Source organism: Triticum aestivum, chromosome 4D (genome assembly GCF_018294505.1).
Source record: "Triticum aestivum cultivar Chinese Spring chromosome 4D, IWGSC CS RefSeq v2.1, whole genome shotgun sequence".
NCBI classification, from domain to species: Eukaryota; Viridiplantae; Streptophyta; class Magnoliopsida; order Poales; family Poaceae; genus Triticum; species Triticum aestivum.
The window spans coordinates 95,518,580-95,540,173 of record NC_057805.1 but is presented as its reverse complement, the minus strand read 5'-3'; positions in this window follow the sequence as shown (position 1 = coordinate 95,540,173).

Below are 21,594 nucleotides of genomic sequence, written 5' to 3'. Positions count from 1 at the left end.
AATACTTCATAAATTATAGATACATTGGGTCGTATCAGTGGCTTTGCCACAAATACTATGTCAACTACATGATCATGCAAAGCAATATGACAATGATGAAGCGTGTCATAATAAATGGAATGGTGGAAAGTTGCATGGCAATATATCTCGAAATGGCTATGGAAATGCCATAATAGGTAGGTATGGTGGCTGTTTTGGGGAAGGCATATGGTGGGTGTATGGTACCGGCAAAAGTTGCGCGGTACTAGAGAGCCTAGCAATGGTGGAAGGGTGAGAGTGAGTATAGTCCATGGACTCAACATTAGTCATAAATAACTCACATACTTATTGCAAAAATCTATTAGTCATTGAAACAAAGTACTACGCGCATGCTCCTAGGGGGATAGATTGTTAGTAAAAGACCTTCGCTCGTCCCCGGCCGCCACTCATAAGGAAGGCAATCAATAAATAAATCATGCTCCGACTTCATCACATAACGGTTCACCATACGTGCATGCTACGGGAATCACAAACTTTAACACAAGTATTTATACAATCCACAATTACTCACTAGCATAACTCTAATATCACCATCCTCATATGTCAAAACAATCATAAGGAATCAAACTTCTCATAGTATTCAATGCACTTTATATGAAAGTTTTTATTATATCCCTCTTGGATGTCTATCATATTAGGACTAATTAAATTCATAACCAAAGAAAATTACCATGCTGTTTAGAAAGACTCTCAAAATAATATAGGTAAAGCATGAGAGTTCAACAATTTCTAGAAAATAAAACCACCGCCGTGCTCTAAAAATATATAAGCGAAGCACTAGAGCAAAATTGCCTAGCTCAAAAGATATAAGTGAAGCACATAGAGTATTCTAATAAATCACGATTCATGCGTGCCCCCCTCCAAAAGTGTGTACAGTAAGGATGATTGTGGAAAACTAAAAATCCAAGACTCATATCATACAAGACGCTCCAAGCAAAACACATATCATGTGGTGAATAAAAATATAGCCTCAAGTAAAGTTACCGATAGACGAAGACGAAAGAGGGGATGCCTTCCGGTGCATCCCCAAGCTTAGGCTCTTGGTTGTCCTTGAATATTACCATGGGGTGCCTTGGTCATCCCCAAGCTAGGATCTTGCCACTCCTTCTTCCATAGTCCATCAAATCCTTACCCAAAACCTGAAAACTTCACAACACAAAACTCAACAGAAAATCTCATGAGATCCGTTAGTATAATAAAATAATATCACCACTTATGGTACTGTTGTGAACTCACTCTTTATTTATATTGGTGTAATATCTACTGTGTTCCAACTTTTCCATGGTTCATACCCCCCGAACTACCCATAGATTCATCAAAATAAGCAAACAACACAAAGAAAACAGAATCTGCCAAAAACAGAACAGTCTGTAGTAATCTATAACTCTCGAATAGTTATGTTATTCCAAAAATTCTGAAAAATTAGAGCAACAGGGTCAATTTTTTTTATTAAACTTCTGCAAAAAGAATCAGTACTTCATCATGCTTCTGTTAAAAATGAGAACTGTTTTCCTGAGTGCCAAAGTTTCCGTTTTTCAGCAAGATCAAATCAACTATCACCGTAAGCTATCCCAAAGGTCTTACTTGGCACAAACACTAATTAAAACACAAAAACACATCTAACCAGAGGCTAGATGAATTATTTATTGCAAAACAAAAAGGAAATATATTGGGTTGTCTCCCAACAAGCGCTTTTCTTTAAAGCCTTTTAGCTAGGCATTGAGATTTCAATGATGCTCACATGAAAGATAGGAATTGAAGCACAAAGAGAGCATCATAAAACATGTGACAAACAAGTTTAAGTCTAACATGCTTCCTATGTATAGGGATTTTATAAGCAACCAAATTATCGAGACAAGCAAAAACTACCATATGCAAGGAAGAAGTGAGAAACAATAGCAATCTCAACACAACGAGAGGTAATTTAGTAACATGAAAATTTATACAACCATATTTTCCTCTCTCATAATAATTACATGTGGGATCATATTCAAATTCAACAATATAGCTATCACATAAAATTTTCTCTACATGATCCACATGCATGCAAAGTTGACACTCTACCAAAATAGTGGGAATATCATTAACTAAAGTCAAAACCTTTCCAAACCCACTTTTATCAAAAAAATCATAAGATTTATCAATCTCCAAAGTAGTGGGATCATTATTACCTAGAGTTGACACTCTTCCAAACCGACTTTCAATATTATATCAAACGTATTCATCATGAGGCTTAAATAGATTTTCAAGATCAGAAGAAGCATTATCACCCCAATCATGATCATTGCAATAAGTAAAGGACATAGCAAAACTAGCATCCCAAGCTTAGGGTTTTGCGTATCATTAACACAATTGACATAAATAGAATTTATAATAATATCATTGCAATCATGCTTTTCATTCAAGGAGCTATCGTGAATCACTTCATAAATTTCTTCTTTCAACACTTCATCACAATTTTCAGATTCACGAATTTCACGCAAAACCTCATAAAGATAATCTAGTGCACTCAACTGACTAGCAATTGGTTCATCATAATTGGATCTTTTGAAAAGATTAGCAAGTGGATGAGGACCCATAAACTCTTTGCTTCTGATTTTCAATAAACACACAATTATACCAAGCAAACGAGCAAACAAACCAAGTAAGACATCAGGGCAAACGAAAAGGCGAACAGAAGAAGGGCGATTAAAAGGCAAATCTTTTCAAAAATCGTTTCAGAAGTGGGGGAGAGGAAAAACGAGAGGCAAATGGTGAATAATGTAACGCAAGATATGAGAGTTTTATGATGGGTACTTGGTATGCCTTGACTTGGCGTAGATTTCCCCGGCAACGGCGCCAGAAATTCCAGCTGCCGGCATTCTCCCTCTTTATGTAAACCTTGTAAAATAAGAGAGAATAGGCATAAGTATTGTGACATAATGTGTAATAACAGACCATAATGCAATAAATATCGATATAAAAGCATGATGCAAAATGGACGTATCAACTCCCCCAAGCTTAGACCTCGCTTGTCCTCGAGCAGAACCCGATAACGATAAATATGTCCACATGTTTAAAGGCAGAGGTGTCGATAAAATAAAATACAGGCATGAGGTCATCATGATCATTCTTATAACAGCAACATATATGAATATTTTCATATGATTTCTTATTCTCGAGTAATAATCTATTCATAATGTGAAGTATGACTCAGAAACTTCATTGAGAACCAAAAAAACTATAATCTTAGTCATTGAAGCAATTGCAATTTATCATAACATCGGAAAGAGTCTATGTAAGAGCTTTTCAGCAAGTTCACATACTCAACTATCATTTAGTCTTTCACAATTGCTAACACTCACGCAATACTTATGGTTACGGAGTTTTAATCGGACACAGAGAAAGATAGGGGCTTATAGTTTCGCCTCCCAACCTTTTACCTCAAGGGTAATGTCAACAATAATAGTTCATGCTCACTTACATCCAATTGGATATATATATCATGATCTTTCCAACACAATGTGCTTGCCAAAGGATAAAATGTAAAAAGGAAAGGTGAAGATCACCATGACTCTTTCATAAGGTAGAAGATAAAAGTAAAAGATAGGCCCTTCACAGAGGGAAGCAGAGGTTGTCATGCGCTTTCAGGGTTGGATGCACAAAATCTTAATGCGAAAGAATGCCACTTTATATTGCCACTTGTGATATGGACCTTTATTATGCAGTCCGTCGCTTTTATTTCTTCCACATCACAAGATCGTATAAAGCTTATTTCCTCCACACTAATCAATCATACATATTTAGAGAGCAATTTTTATTGCTTGCATCGATGACAACTTACTTGAGGGATCTTACTCAATCCATCATAGGTAGATATGGTGGACTCTTATGGCAAAACTGTGTTTAAGGGTTTTTGGAAGCACAAGTAGTATCTCTACTTAGTGCAAAGAATTTCGCTAGCATGAGGGGGAAAGGCAAGCTCAACATGTTGAATGATCCATGACAATATACTTTGTTTCAGATATAAGAAAACATAACCCATTACGTTGTCTTACTTGTCCAACATCAACTCTTTAGCATGTCATATTTTAATGAGTGCTCACAATCATAAAAGATGTCCAAGATAGTATATTTATATGTGAAACCTCTCTTTATTTATTACTTCCTATTAATTGCAACGATGACCAAGGCTATGTTTGTCAACTCTCAACAACTTTTAATCATCATACTCTTTCTATGTGAAGTCATTACTCTCCATAAGATCAATATGATCTCTTTGTTTCTTTTTACTCTTTCTCTTTCTTTTTCCCTCAAGATCATAGCAAAATAATCAAGCCCTCGACTCAACACTAATCTTTATTATATATAACTCACGGACTCGATTACATAGAAGGATCATAAAGCAAAACTCAAGACTAAATCATACTAAAACTTTATTCTACTAGATCAAGATATTACTAAAAGGATCGAACTAAGAAAAATAGTAAAGATAGAGATGTGATGGTGATACGATACCGGGGCACCTCCCCCAAGCTTGGCAATTTCCAAGGGGAGTGCCCATACCCATATGATTATGTCTCCTTTGCTGGTGAAGAAGATGGTGGAGTTGTTGATGATGTGGGCTTGTCATCCATCTTCCAAGGCATAGGCTCACCATCATAGAAGTATGATCGAGTCTCCGGGATCCTCAAATCTGCAGCTAAACTCATCCTCTTGAATCTATATTCATACTCACAGTTTTGGTTTTGCAGGTCATAGATTTGGGCTTGGAGGTGCTCGATCTTCTCGTGAAGCTTGAAGATGGTCTCCCCAATGTTCTTGGCATCCAGCTTGTGGTCGTTGGTGAACTCCGCGATCATCATGTGGTTGGCGTTGAGTCCACGTTCCACCTTCCCCTGGCACTTGAAAACTTGTTGCTCCATTGCTTCGAGCCTCGTCTCCACGCTTCCGGTCCTCCTTGGCCCCTCAACATCGCGGATGTGCAGCAGCCCATCACGCATCTCAATGGTTTGAGGGTGTCGCGGCACCTCCGCGAGGTAAGGGTTGATGACCTTCTCGAAGAACTTGTCCTTGGGGGCGCTTGGAGACGTCATGATGACCTAGATTTGTCAAAAAACAGCTCGAAATGAAAACAGAGGATATTTGCGTGATACAGGAGTCAAAACCTCCGGGAGATTATATAATGAATTTTTACCGACCAAAATACGTATCGTGCAAGAAAATGGAGTCCGGAGAGGACACGAGGTGCCCACGAGGTAGGGGGCACGCCCAGGGGGTAGGGCGCGCCCTCCACCCTCGTGGAGGCCTCGTGTCCTTCCCGGACTGCTTCTTACTTTTTTATTTTTCTAAATATTCCAAAACGGAGAAAAATCGCCATTAGAACTGTTTTGGAGTCGGTTTACTTACCGTACCACATACCTATTCCTTTTCGGAGTCTGAAATGTTCTGGAAAGTGTCCCTTATGTATTCCTCCGGGGTTACGGTTTCAATAACATTGGTTTCAACATTTATAGGGTTACCTAAGATATAATGTTTGATTCTTTGACCGTTCACCACCATCGGATTAGTGCCTTCAAAGTTGTTGATTTTTATGGCACCGGAACGATGGAGCTCCTGGATAACGTAAGGGCCTTCCCATTTAGAGAGAAGTTTTCCTGCAAAAAATCTTAACCGAGAGTTGTATAATAATACATAATCACCTACATTAAACACACGCTTTTGTATTCTTTTGTCATGCCATCTTTTAACTTTTTCTTTAAACAGTTTGGCATTCTCATAGGCTTGGGTTCTCCATTCATCAAGTGAGCTAATGTCAAATAACCTCTTCTCACCGGCAAGTTTGAAATCATAATTGAGCTCTTTAATAGCCGAATATGCCTTATGTTCTAGTTCGAGAGGTAAGTGACATGCTTTTCCATAAACCATTTTATACGGAGACATACCCATAGGATTTTTATATGTAGTTCTATAGGCCCATAATGCATCATCAAGTTTCTTGGACCAATTCTTTCTAGATCTATTAACAGTCTTTTGCAAAATTAATTTTAGTTCTCTATTACTCAATTCTACTTGACCACTAGACTGGGGGTGATAAGGAGATGCAATTCTATGATTAACATCATACTTGGCAAGCATTTTACGCAAGGCGCCATGAATAAAATGTGAACCACCATCAGTCATTAAATATCTAGGGACTCCAAACCTCAGAAAAATAACTTCTTTAAGCATCTTAATAGAGGTGTTATGATCAGCACTACTAGTTGGAATAGCTTCTACCCACTTAGTAACATAATCAACAACAACTAAAATATGTGTATATCCATTAGAGGCAGGAAACAGTCCCATATAATCAAAGCCCCAAACATCGAATGGTTCAATAACAAGTGAATAATTCATAGGCATTTCCTGACGTCTACTAATATTACCAATTCTTTGACATTCAACACAAGATAAGACAAACTTACGGGCATCCTTGAAGAGAGTAGGCCAATAAAAAACGGACTGCAATACCTTATGTGCAGTTCTATCTCCAGCGTGGTGTCCTCCATAAGCCTCGGAGTGACACTTGTGTAGGATCTGTTCCTGTTCATGCTCAGGTACACAACGTCTAATAACACCATCTACTCCTTCTTTATAAAGATGTGGGTCATCCCAAAAGTAATGTCTCAAATCATAGAAAAACTTTTTCTTTTGCTGGTATGTGAAACTAGGAGGTATAAATTTAGCAACAATGTAATTAGCATAATCAGTTGTTCATCAGGAAAACTATCATCAATAGGTAGTGGGTCATCAAGAACATTTTCTAACCTAGACAAGTTGTCTGCAACGGGGTTCTCAGCTCCCTTTCTATCAATAATATGCAAATCAAATTATTGTAGCAAGAGAACCCATCTAATAAGTCTAGGTTTAGCATCTTTCTTCTCCATAAGATATTTAATAGCAGCATGATCCATGTGAATAGTTACTTTAGAATCAACAATATAAGGTCTGAACTTATCACAAGCAAATACAACTACTAAGAATTCTTTTTTAGTAGTAGCATAATTTTGTGAGCACTGTCTAGAGTTTTACTAGCATATTGAATAACATTTAATTTCTTATCAACTCTTTGTCCTAGAACAGCACCTACATCATAATCACTAGCATCACAAATAATTTCAAAGGGTAAATTCCAATCAGGTGGCTGAGCAATAGGTGCAGAAATCAATGCTTTCTTAAGTATTTCAAATGCTTCTACACAATCATCATCAAAGACAAAAGGTATATCTTTTTGTAAGAGATTAGTCAGAGGCCGAGAAATTTTTGAGAAGTCCTTAATGAACCTCCTATAAAAACTGGCATGACCAAGGAAACTTCTTATACCTTTGATGTCCTTGGGACATGGCATCTTTTCAATAGCATCAACTTTGGCTTTATCAACTTCAATGCCTCTTTTAGAAATTTTATGCCCCAAGACAATGCCTTCGTTAACCATAAAGTGGCACTTCTCCCAGTTCAAGACAAGATTAGTTTCTTCACATCTCTGCAAGACTCGATCAAGGTTGCTCAAGCAATCATCAAAAGAGGATCCATAAAAGGAGAAATCGTCCATGAATACCTCACAAATCTTTTCACAAAAATCAGAGAATATAGCCATCATGCATCTTTGAAAGGTAGCAGGTGCATTACATAAACCAAAAGGCATAGGTCTATAAGCAAAAGTACCGAAAGGGCAAGTAAAAGTGGTCTTTGCTTGATCATCAGCTGACGCAGGTATTTGAGAGAAACCAGAGTAACCATCTACAAAGCAAAAATGTGTATGTTTGGATAATCTTTCTAGCATTTGATCAATAAAAGGTAAGGGGTAATGATCCTTTTTAGTAGCCTTACTTAATTTGCGGAAATCAATTACCATCCTATAACCTGTAATAATTCATTGAGGAATCAGTTCATCTTTATCATTAGGAACGATAGTAATACCTCCCTTCTTAGGGACACAATGGACAGGACTTACCCACTAACTATCAGCAACGGGATAAATTATACCTGCCTCAAGGAGCTTTAGTATTTCCTTTGTTACCACTTCTTTCATCTTAGGATTCAGCCGTCGTTGATGATCAATAACTGGTTTGGCATCTTTCTCCAAATTTATTTTGTGTTGGCATAGAGTGGGACTAATGCCCTTAAGATCATCAAGAGTATATCCAATAGCAGCATGGTGCTTCTTCGGAGTTTTCAATAATTTTTCTTCCTCTTTCTCTGAAAGGTTAGCACTAATAATAACAGGATATATCTTCTTTTCATCAAGATAAGCATATTTAAGAGTATCAGGTAATGGTTTAAGTTCAAACACGGGATCACCCTTGGGTGGAGGAGGATCCCCTAGGATTTCAACAGGCAAGTTGTGTTTCAGAATAGGTCCCTATTTAAAGAACACTAGGAGGTACAGCAATAGAAGCAAGACCAATAATTTCGTCTATTTCCCTTCTTTCATTCCTAAACATATCATTTTCATGGTCTAGCAAATATTGTTATAAAGGATCACTAGGAGGTACGGCAATAGAAGCAAGACCAATAATTTCGTCTTTACTAGGCAATTCCTCTTCTCGGTGTTGTCTATGAAATTTAGAAAAGTTAAACTCATGAGACATATCACCAAGACCAATGGTAACAACATCCTTTTCGTAGTCTATCTTAGCATTAACAGTGTTTAAGAAGGGTCTACCAAATATAATGGGACAAAAGCTATCTTGTGGGGAACCAAGAACAAGAAAATCAGTAGGATATTTAGTTTTCCCACACAAGACTTCAACATCTCTAACAATTCCAATTGGTGATATAGTATCTCTATTGGCAAGCTTAATGGTAACATAAATTTCTTCTAACTCAGCGGGTGCAATATCATGCATAATTTCTTTGTATAAGCAATAGGTATTGCACTAGCACTAGCACCCATGTCACATAAGCCATGATAACAATGATCTCCTATTTTAATAGAAATAACAGGCATGCCTACCATAGGTCTATGTTTATCTTTAGCACTAGGTTTAGCAATTCTAGCAGTCTCATCACAGAAATAAATAACATGCCCATCAATATTATCAGCCAAGAGATCTTTAACAATAGCAATATTAGGTTCAACTTTAACTTGCTCAGGAGGTGTATAGGTTCTAATATTGCTTTTACGAACCACAGTTGAAGCTTTAGCATGATCCTTTATTCTAACAGGGAAAGGTGGTTTCTCAACATAAGTAGTACGAACAATAGGATCATTATAAGTGATAGTCTTTTCTTCAACTTTAATAGGTGCAACTACTTTTACTTCTATGGGAGGATGATATTTAAACCACTTCTCCTTAGGGAGATCGACGTGAGCAGCAAAGGATTGACAAAAAGAAGCTACTATCTCAGAGTCAAGTCCATATTTAGTGCTAAATTTACGGAAAACATCGGTATCCATAAAAGATTTAACACAATCAAACTTAGGTGTTATACCTGACTCCTTACCTTCGGACCTCTTCAGAGTTGCATTTAATTCTTTCCAATAAATCCCATTTGAATTCAATAGTCTTCATCATAAAAGAACCAGTACAAGAAGTATCGAGCATGGTGCGATTGTTGTCAGAAAGCCGAGCATAAAAATTTTGAACAATCATTTCTCTTGAGAGCAAATGATTGGGGCATGAATATAACATTGACTTAAGCCTCCCCCAAGCTTGAGCGATGCTTTCTCCTTCACGAGGCCAAAAATTATATATGTAATTACGATCACGATGAACAAGATGCATAGGATAAAACTTCTGATGGAATTCCAATTTCAATCGCTTATAGTCCCATGATCCCATATCATCACATAGCCTATACCATGTCAATGCATCTCCCTTTAAAGATAAAGGGAAGACCTTCTTCTTGATAACATCAACGGGCATACCTGCAAGCTTAAATAATCCACAAACTTAATCCACATAGATTAAGTGTAAATCGGGATGCAATGTTCCATCTCCTTCAAAAGGATTAGCTAGCAGTTTCTCTATCATACCCGAAGGAATTTCAAAGTAAACATTTTCATTTTCAGTAGGTTCAGTAGGTTGAGGAGAAAGTCTTTGCTCTACTGGTCGGGGTGAAGATACCCCGAACAAGCCCCTCACAGGATTACCTTCCATAGTAACAAGTGACAGTAAATTTCAGCACACTATATAAAATTTTCCTTACCAAATTCCACCTACCAAAGGCGCGTCACTCCCTGGCAACGGCGCCAGAAAAGAGTCTTGATGACCCACAAGTATAGGGGATCTATCATAGTCCTTTCAATAAGTAAGAGTGTCGAACCCAACGAGGAGCAGGAGGAAATGATAAGCGGTTTTCAGCAAGGTATTCTTTGCAAGCACTGAAATTATAGGTAACAGATAGTTTTGTGATAAGATAATTTGTAATGAGCAACAAGTAACAAAAGTAAATAAAGTGCAGCAAGGTGGCTCAATCCTTTTTGTAGCAAAGGACAAGCCTGGACAAACTCTTATATAGAGAAAAGCGCTCCCGAGGACACATGGGAATTGTTGTCAAGCTAATTTTCATCACGTTCATATTATTCATGTTCGGTACTTTGATAATTTGATATGTGGGTGGACCGGTGCTTGGGTGCTGTCCTTACTTCGACAAGCATCCCACTTATGATTAACTCCTATTGCAAGCATCCGCAACTACAAAAGAAGTATTAAGGTAAACCTAACCATAGCATGAAACATATGGATCCAAATCAGCCCCTTACGAAGCAACGCATAAACTAGGGTTTAAGCTTCTGTCACTCTAGCAACCCATCATCTACTTATTACTTCCCAATGCCTTCCTCTAGGCCCAAATAATGGTGAAGTGTCATGTAGTCGACGTTCACATGACACCACTAGAGGAGAGACAACATACATCTCATCAAAATATCGAACGAATACCAAATTCACATGACTACTAATAGCAGGACTTATCCCATGTCCTCAGGAACAAATGTAACTACTCACAAAGCATATTCATGTTCATAATCAAAGGAGTATTAATATGCATATAGGATTTGAACATATGATCTTCCACCAAATAAACCAACTAGCATCAACTACAAGGAGTAATCAACACTACTAGCAACCTACAGGTACCAATCTCAGACTTAGAGACAAGAATTGGATACAAGAGATGAACTAGGGTTTGAGAGGAGATGGTGCTGGTGAATATGTTGATGGAAATTGGCCCCCTCCCGATGAGAGGAGCGTTGGTGATGACGATGGTGATGATTTCCCCCTCCCGGAGGGAAGTGTCCCCTGCAGAACAGCTCTGCCGGAGCCCTAGATTGGTTCCGCCAAGGTTCCGCCTCGCGGCGGCGGAGTCTCGTCCCGAACGCTTGCTTATGATTTTTCCTCGGACGAAAGACTTCATATAGCAGAAGATGGGCACCGGAGGGCCACCAGGGGGCCCACAAGGCAGGGGCGCGCCCAGGGGGGTAGGGCGCGCCCAGGGGGGTAGGGCGCGCCCCCCACCCTCGTGCCCAGGGTGTGGGTCCCCTCCGGTATTTTCTTCGCTCAGTATTTTTATTATTTCCAAAAATAACTTCCGTGGAGTTTCAGGACTTTTGGAGTTGTGCAGAATAGGTCTCTAATATTTGCTCCTTTTCCAGCCCAGAATTCCAGCTGCCGACATTCTCCCTCTTTATGTAAGCCTTGTAAAATAAGAGAGAATAGGCATAAGTATTGTGACATAATGTGTAATAACAGACCATAATGCAATAAATATCGATATAAAAGCATGATGCGAAATGGACGTATCAGGCGGCTCCGGCGACGGCAACGGCAAGGCGGGACGGCGCGGGGCGGCGGCGGTGCGGCAGCGGGCGAGGCGAGGCGAGGCGGCGGTGCGCGGCAGCGGTGAAAGGCGCCGGCACGGTGGCTAAGCGCGGCAGCGGCGGCGGTGATGCGGATCGGCGCAGCGAGGGGAGGCGGCGACTTCGGGCTGAGGAGGAGGAGGGGACCAGGGCCGGCTTTTAAAGACGGGGGGGGGGGCAGGCGGCTCGGGAGGCGTGCCCGAGGCAGAGTCCGACGGCGGCAGCGTCGTACAAGAGCCGGTCTCCTGCGGGAGGTCGGTGAAGACGCGGCGCGGGCTGGGGTGGCTGGGCTGGGCTGGCCCAGTTCGGCGGAGGGAAATTTGTTTTGTTTTTTTAAACAAATTACAGGCAATAAGAAAAATAGAAAATCAAATATAAAATAAAAATGTACTATAGGCATATAATATATCAAAAAAATTAGAAAAAGATTTTCTACAACATGAACATTTGTTTAACGTCAAATAAATTCTACAAAAATTTAAATAAAACAAAGAGTGTTACAGCTATCATAAAACCCAATAAAAATCATTTTAAAATACCAAAATGATTTCAAATTTATTTCTCTCTAATTTTCTGATGTAGGGAATCATTTTACCCTATTTTCCATATATTTTATTTTTGGAGAAAAATAATTTGAATAAAACCCAAATAACTCCAAGTTGAGAATAATTCAAAGGGACTTTCAATTTTGATTCTTTTAAACTTCCAACTCATATTTCATATGTTTTGAAGAAGTCATTTTATCTTCTCTCATGAAAATCATTGAGTTGCTTAAAGTTTCTGAATTTGAAATAGTTCCAAATGAAATTCAAATATTTTCAAAAACCCATTTTCATTTTAAATGGAAGAAGTCATGTCATCTTCCCTCCAGGGTTTTGTGATGAAAAGAATTTGAATTCTCGGAGATCATAAATGCAAAATGAAAGTTTGGGAAAGTCCTTTTATTCCCTCTCATTTAACTTTCAAAAAGTTTCAAAAATTCGCTCAATTTCACACATCACAATCAAACAAATAATCAAAACTATCTATTTAATATAACATTCCAAAATTTAGAATTTTGGGATGTTACAAACCTACCACCCTTAAAATGAATCTCGTCTTGGAGATTCGGAGAGGCTAGCAAGAAATAGGTGAGGTTCGGGGTCTTCTCAAAATCCATCGATCGTCACAGGGGGTCTGGGGTGCTACCACCCTTAGAAGCATGGTTACGGTTCCACCAAAAACTCATATACTCCGTCCCTATTGTTGAGAGGGCCGGTCTTCTCAAATCCTCGGGAGAAATACTACTCTGGCTGTTCTGGTAGTGGCATAACCTTTCCCTCAATTCTTCTATCCTTTCATCTTAGTAAGGTCCTTCTCTGACTGCGTTTTCTTAGCTGACGGGTCAGGCACCAATACTAAACATCTATCGATATCTCATGGTGGTCAACAATTTATGGTTTCTCCTGCAGGAGATGGGTCTGGGTTGAACCTCACTGTATATCCTACGGTTGGCAACAACTGCCTTGTACAAGGGAAAATTGGCATATGATTCTAACGTTCAAACAAGGTTTTCATCGTCGTCGCTCTACTATGGGTAAGTCATTTAGATTTACCATCCCATATAGCAAGGCGGATAATAAGAGTAAGTCGGTATGGTGATCAATCCATCCCGCACCCAAATCATTACCTTGTATATGGTTTAGCGAATCTCGCATTCTAACACTCGGTCATTGCTACCTCTTGAGCACTGCGTTGGTTTTCCCTTGAAGAGGAAAGGGTGATGCAGCAAAGTAGCGTAAGTATTTCCCTCAGTTTTTGAGAACCAAGGTATCAATCCAGTAGGAGGCTACACACGAGTCCCTCGCACCTACACGAACAAATAAATCCTCGGAACCAACGCGATAAGGGGTTGTCAATCCCTACACGGTCACTTACGAGAGTGAGATCTGATAGATATGATAAGATAATATTTTTGGTATTTTTGTGATAAAGATGCAAAGTAAAATAAAAGCAACGGAAATAACTAAGTGTTGGAAGATTAATATGATGGAAAATAGACCCGGGGGCCATAGGTTTCACTAGAGGCTTCTCTCGAGAGCATAAGTATTTTACGGTGGGTGAACAAATTACTGTTGAGCAATTGACAGAATTGAGCATAGTTATGAGAATATCTAGGCATGATCATGTATATAGGCATCACGTCCGAAACAAGTAGACCAACTCCTGCCTGCATCTACTACTATTACTCCACACATCGACCGCTATCCAGCATGCATCTAGAGTATTAAGTTCATAAGAACAGAGTAACGCTTTAAGCAAGATGACATAATGTAGAGGGATAAACTCATGCAATATGATATAAACCCCATCTTGTTATCCTCGATGGCAACAATACAATACGTGCCTTGCTGCCCCTACTGTCACTGGGAAAGGACACCGCAGGATTGAACCCAAAGCTAAGCACTTCTCCCATTGCAAGAAAGATCAATCTAGTAGGCCAAACCAAACTGATAATTCGAAGAGACTTGCAAAGATGACCAATCATACATAAAAGAATTCAGAAGATTCAAATATTGTTCATAGATAAACTTGATCATAAACCCACAATTTATCGGTCTCAACAAAGACACCGCAAAAGAAGATTACATCAAATAGATCTCCACAAGAGAGGGGGAGAACATTGTATTGAGATCCAAAAAGAGAGAAGAAGCCATCTAGCTAATAACTATGGACCCGAAGGTCTGAGGTAAACTACTCACACTTCATCGGAGAGGCTATGGTGTTGATGTAGAAGCCCTCCGTGATCGATGCCCCCTCCGGCGGAGCTCCGGAACAGGCCGCAAGATGGGATCTCACGGGTACAGAAGGTTGCGGCGGTGGAATTAGGTTTTTGGCTCCGTATCTGATCGTTTGGGGGTACGTAGGTATATATAGGAGGAAGGAGTACGTCGGTGGAGCAACATGGGGCCCACGAGGGTGGAGGGCGCGCCTGGGGGGGTAGGCGCGCCCCCTACCTCGTGGCTTCCTGGTAGCTTTCTTGACGTAGGTTCCAAGTCCTCCGGATCATGTTCGTTCCGAAAATCACGTTCCCGAAGGTTTCATTCCGTTTGGACTCCGTTTGATATTCTTTTTCTGCGAAACTCTGAAATAGGCAAAAACAGCAATTCTGGGCTGGGCCTCCGGTTAATAGGTTAGTCCCAAAAATAATATAAAAGTGAATAATAAAGCCCAATAATGTCCAAAATAGAATATAATATAGCATGGAGCAATCAAAAATTATAGATACGTTGGAGACGTATCAGTCATCCTCACAAGCATTGCAGAATTTCTCTTGTCTACGAACCAAGTTCAGAAAAATCCAATGATTCTGCAAGCCAAACAAACATCTATCGTTCCTTCACAACTCTCAGGTTTTGCGTTAACTCCTATAAGATCGTCTGTTGATAAAGTCGTATCTTCTTCCAGGTTTTTTTTCCTTCATCAAGAGTGTGCTTGCTTCTTGGCAGGTCCTGGGGCCTGTGGGTTAAGGCCCATCTCATCACTTGTAAACCTTGAACTCATCATCGGGGGGCAACTGATCATTATTCCAACATCCAGCTTCCTAGCATTCTTAAATCCATCCAATTGTACTGTCTCTCTTCCTTCTATTGATACAAACTAAGACGTGATTACTCAGACTCATCATGGGTTTACAATTGCTCCATATTACCAACATTATACCTCCTTTTTATCCAATAGTACTTCATCCCTTATACTCTTGGGATACCCCACCTATCGAGACAAAACTCGTACTTATTTTTTCCGAAGTCCGCTCTGTGGAATATCATCATCCTTTCCAGGGGTCAAGTGTCCTCACAGGGTACTACCACCCTTGAATTGCACGAATTCATCCTTAGACCATATTTCTCATATCCTCGAAAATGGTCAAAATCTTTCTTCATAGAGTAACAACTCATATAATCCAAATCAGTACCAACGATGCTAACTTTATTGATTCTCAAATTATTACAATTTCTTGCATTTCCATTACATGCCTCAACTCAACACCTCAATATAAAGAAGGGACAATTGCATTTTTACCCCTAGTTGGTTCCTACCCACGGGTCTTGCCCTTACTTTTCGAGCTTGCTCAGTTTTGCCCTTAATTTTTCTGTCGAGGTCCCTCGAATGCCCTTTGACCGTTTGACCAAAAATTTGAAAATTCATAACTAATTCTTATGAACTCAGAAAAATGCAAATAAGATATCAAAATGTTCAGATAAACATTACCTTTATGTGCACATCATTTGCATTCAGGACAAAAGCATCGTTTAAACTACCTAAGGTAATTAATGTTATTAACGTTATTAAAAATAAAAAGGTATAAATAATATATTTTTTCATGAATAAAAACTACATGCAAATGTAAGTGATGTTTTCTGAACATCCAGATATCTTATTTGCATTTTTCTGAGTTCGTATCATCTTGTTATGAATGTTCTAACGACTTTGACCATTATTTGGAAACTTCATAACAAGTTGATATGAACTCAGAAAAATGCAAATAAGATATCAGGATGTTCAGAAAACATCACCTACATTTGCATGTAATTTTTATTCATGAAAAAAATATTGTTTATACCTTTTATTTTTAATAATGTTAATAACATTAATTACCTCAGGTAGTTTAAACGATGCTTTTTTCCTGAATGCAAATAATATTCACATAAAGGTAATGTTTATATGAACATTTTGATATCTTATTTGCATTTTTCTGAGTTCATATGAATTAGTTATGAATTTTCAAAGTTTTGGTCAAACGGTCAAAGGGTATTCGAGGACCTTGACGGAAAAAGTAAGGGCAAAACTGAGCAAGCTCGAAAACTAAGGGCAAAACCCATGGGTAGGAACCAACTAGGGGTAAAAATGCAATTGTCCCTATAAAGAAATGTTGCCACTACTACTACTACTATATTTCTTTGTTGCAAACTCAACTATTTAGTACAAGCCTCCTTCTCTTTGGGACAATCCCTAGCAAAGTGCCCTACTTCATTACAGCAGAAACATATTACTTCTGACAAGTCTCGAGGTTTCCTTGTGATTACATAGCCTCCTTGGGTCCTCGGCTTCCTTTTTGGGCAATCATTGAAGTAGTGCCCTGAATCTTTACACCTAAAACATGTGATATGACTCAGGTCCTTCTTTGTAGAAATTGGGTTGTTCTTGGAATCCAATCTATTTCTCTTCCTGGACTTTTCCGTTCCAATTAGGCCTTCTATTTCCCGTGGGTCATACTCTACTTCCCCTGTTGGGAATTCTACTAGATCCCCATTCAGACAATTCTGGGAGATGTGTCCTTCTTCTCCACATGAATAGCATGACTTGGTGTAGGGTTTAATTGGGTCTTCTTTGGGTGTGTCCTCCACCTCTTCCTTCATCACAGGTTCTTATAAAATTTCCATGAGGGCTCCTTTCATTGCTTCTTTCTTCTGCCGGATGGTTCGTTGTACTATGGGGTAAATATTACACTGAGCAGGGTAGTGGGTAGTCTCTTCACACAAGAAGCAAGTAATCTTCCTAGTTGGGCATTCTTCAGCTGGGTGACTTTCCTCACAATGAGGGCATTCATCCTTGTGTTCCTTATGGGTGTGTCCTATTTCTCCATAGAGCTTGCATGCAAAAGGTTTCTTCTTATCACTTCCATAAGGCTTCAATTTCTGGGACACAAGACGAGACCTTTGCAGAGTCAACTTAAATTCTTCCCAAGTGGTTACTTCTTGCCATCCATTGATGGTTCGGTACATCCTCCACCAAGTAGCGGCACCTTGCAAAGCACTGAAGAGCATGCTGGGTCATATCCTTTCCGGCTATAGTGTTATTCTTCTTGTGATCTTCTATATTCTGAATCCATCGGTCCGTCTCCAATTGAGTCATCGGTCCAGAAAATATGGGTTCATCTCCATTCATCCTATTGGTTCCAAGGGTTTTGGGGGTGAGATAAGAGAGATAGAGAGGGATACACACGATACAAACAATAGTTTTGAAAAGACAAATTTTATTTTGTGGCTGTCGGAAAAACATCAAACAAATGATAGCTCACAATCGTCGCATCTAACGTAAGTGTATAACAGGGGTTTGGTCTTCTAAAGGTCAATGAATCTTCAAACAAATGACAGCTCACAATCGTCGCATCTAACGTAAGTGTATAACAGGGGTTTGGTCTTCTAAAGGTCAATGAATCTTCAAAATCGCCAAACTCTTCAAGTCTTGTTCATGTCTCTGATGGTCTCTTCCGATCGTGCTTGCTGATCTTCTCAAGTTCTTTTGCCAGATCATCTCTGTTGACGCGAAGTCTCTTGTGACGTCCTTTAATATTTCTGGAGTTGCATTCCAAACTTCTAGGTTTCAACATCCTTGGCATGAACCATGGTCCTACTGTCCTTCAGTTCTTGTCGAATCTCCGGTATCTCGAGGTTCTGCTCCTCCAGCTTGGCTACTTTCAGCTTCTGGGTCCTGAGTTCTTCACGAAATGCTTCCTTGTCAAGTACGGCTTCCTGAAGGTCCATCTAAAAATTCTTGATGTAATACTCCAGATCCTGGCGATGCACCAGCTAAGATTAAAACTTCATCTTTTGCTGATAGGTGCTCCATCAGCCTTCTACCATCCAATGCTTCCGAAGATATGCATGCTTAACTCAGCACGGTGACAATAGCATAAGCGGACGATACCATCATGGATAGCCGTGTTTCTGCCCTTGTCTTTGCCATGAGCTATCATTCCATAGTTTATATCTCCTGCCTTAGGGTTTTCCTGGCAAAAAAATTTGAGTTCTAATGCTCCATGTTCCGGTCTTTCTTCGACACACCTTGATCTCGGATATTGACAACTTCAATAGTCTGACGAGTTCCATAAGGAATACCTTCCTAGGTCATACCAATCTGAAATTCTACAGAGCCTTCAAATTCTCCTAGTATTCAGAGTCTTCATCCATTGTAGTTTCCATTATTATAATGCACGGTAAAATCCTCTTCACTCCGAAATGGTCTTAGTTGTCTGATATCTTGTACATCTTGGAGTGGTCTCATCAGTCGACTCTTCGTATGGTCAAAAGGGGAAAGGGGTATAGTCTAACTAAAAGGGAATATTTGATAAAGCTCAGAAAAGCGAAGAGGTAAAAGATCTTTTTTTTGAAAGTAAAGTTTTAGAGAAAATCTTTCCTATGGGTTTGCCAGTTTCTAGGGGTCACGTCCTACAGTCAACATGTGCTCTGATACCATCTTGTGGCGACCCGACCCGAACGGATCAAGTCTCTGTGCTTAAGTGTCATCCCTGGATCGGTATGCTGACACACATAGTACTCGAGGATTTATAACAGAGGTAAATCACATGTATAAAGTAACATAAATACTATTACCTCAATCCAAATAGCGGAAGTAACAACAAGGCTATGGATTCCCATCAACACCAACGGCAAAGTTGAGTGTAGACATCGTAACCCTAACGTATCACTTACTCGTCGTAAGATTCCTGCAACATGTTACGTTGAGGCCATATAGGTCAGTACATTGAATGTACTGGCAAATTCACACCATAGAGCAATGATGAATAATAGCTATCACTACATGCATATTTGGCTGGTGGAGGCTCTAAGTTTATTTTTGCATAAAGCCAATTTTTCCCTACAACAAAGGAATATATTTTATTTAACTACAAGGTTTGTTGAAAAACATTGAGAAGGTAACCCCAACTCAATCCCAATTAAAAGTTAACAACCCAACAAATTATTTAAGTAAAGTGATGAGATCAAATCAATAATTCAAGTACCAGATACTCAAGATGTCCATAACCGGGGACACGGCTAATCATGATTAGGTTGTACACTTTGCAGAGGTTTGCGCACTTTTCCCCACAAGAATTGATCTCCTCCGTTGGATTTCTCGCACTACATGATGTTTGAGAAACGGATGAGCGAGACACAGTCTTTCTGAAGAGGTTCCCTTAACCGATAGATAGGCCGGTGCAACTACAATACCCTACATCTGCTAGCCCATCATGGAAAGGTTTCCCACCACATACTCAACTATGCCAGAGCCCATAATGGCGTGTGGCTGCACATGGAAGTTTCTAGCATGAATAATCTTATTATCCCTTTGAGCCTGGGTGGCATTGCATAGGGTGATCACACGGGTACTCCGGGATTCCCTTGGGCAAGCACTGGGTTCTCCAGGTGCCCGGGCAAACCACTGGGTGCTCCAGGGTGCCCCAACCATTCCACCCAGATGTGTATTAAAGTAGCCACCTTAAGTTTAAACCTTAGTTTAACAATATATTTCACATCTGTCATGAATTCTCTCAAACCAAACCACGTCTACGAGCATAGCATAGCAGTATAAGCATAATGTAGTAATCCCAGGGTTGATAAAAGACAATAGGTTCGTACATCAACAACTACTTCCCAATACCCACATGTTATCAATTACTCATGCAATGTTTGAGGGTTGAAACTAATGCATAAAAACTGGGTATGAAGAGTATGATCAAAGGGTGAACTTGCCTTGTATTGTTGATGAAGATGATTCGCACTCATAACTCCTGATAGTTCTATTCGTCACACTCCGGTCAATCTATCATAAGCAAGCAATTGCATACATAAGCACTCATGCAAAAGAATCAAAGAAAAGATCTCTGAAAACTTCGAAAACAAGCAAACAACTCTTGCAACAGAAAACAATTTCTGACAGTACCAAAATTAATTGAATTTGGCCTTATCAGAAAGTTTAGGTCAAGAGCTTCAAATAGCAAAAAGAATCAATTAAATCGGAGTTATAAAACTCAAGTTATGAACAAAAGAAGTTTGAATTCAAATCTGTTTGAACCCAAATTTTAAACTTTAAAAAATATGTTTAAGTTGGTTATCTGCATAGAGGGGATCATAACGAAGAAATTGGCGTTGGTTTCACTGGATTTGGACAAACGAGCAAAAAGTAGTGAGTGTTTGAAGATCAGGGACTAATCTATAAGAAAAATATTCACGGATAGGTACCTGACGTAAAATAAACAGAAACAGAAAAACCTAACTAACGGACGTTCGCTATGAAAACCTAACGAACGAAAACGTACACTAAAACTACCCTAACAGAAAACGTTCGCTAATTAGATAAAAAAATGGATCGATTTTTTAACGAAAATCGAATGAAAACGAAAATAAACCGGGATGGTTAATTACCGGTTCGGCCGGTTCGGGCAAGAAACCGATGGCAACGGTTGACGACAGCGGCGGCTCCGGCGACGGCAATGGCGAGGCGGGACGGCGCGGGGCGGCGGGGCGAGGCGGCGCGGGGCGGTGGCAGTGCGGCAGCGGGCGAGGCGAGGCAGCGGCGAAAGGCGGCGGCACGGTGGCTAAGCACGGTAGTGGCGGCGGCGATGCGGATTGGCGCTGCGAGGGGAGGCGGCGACTTCGGACTGAGGAGGAGGAGGGGACCGAGGCCGGCTTTGAAAGAGGGGGGCATGCGGCTCGGGAGGCGTGCCCGAGGCGGAGTCCGACGGCGGCGGTGACGTACAGGAGCCGGTCTCCTGCGGGAGGTCGGTGACGACGCGGCGCGGGCTGGGCTGGCTCGGTTGGGCCGGCCCAGTTCGGCGGAGGGAAATTTGTTTTTTTAACAAATTACAGGCAATAAGAAAAATAGAAAATCAAATAAAATAAAAATGTACTATAGGCATATAATATATCAAAATTTTCAGAAAAAGATTTTCTACAACATGAACATTT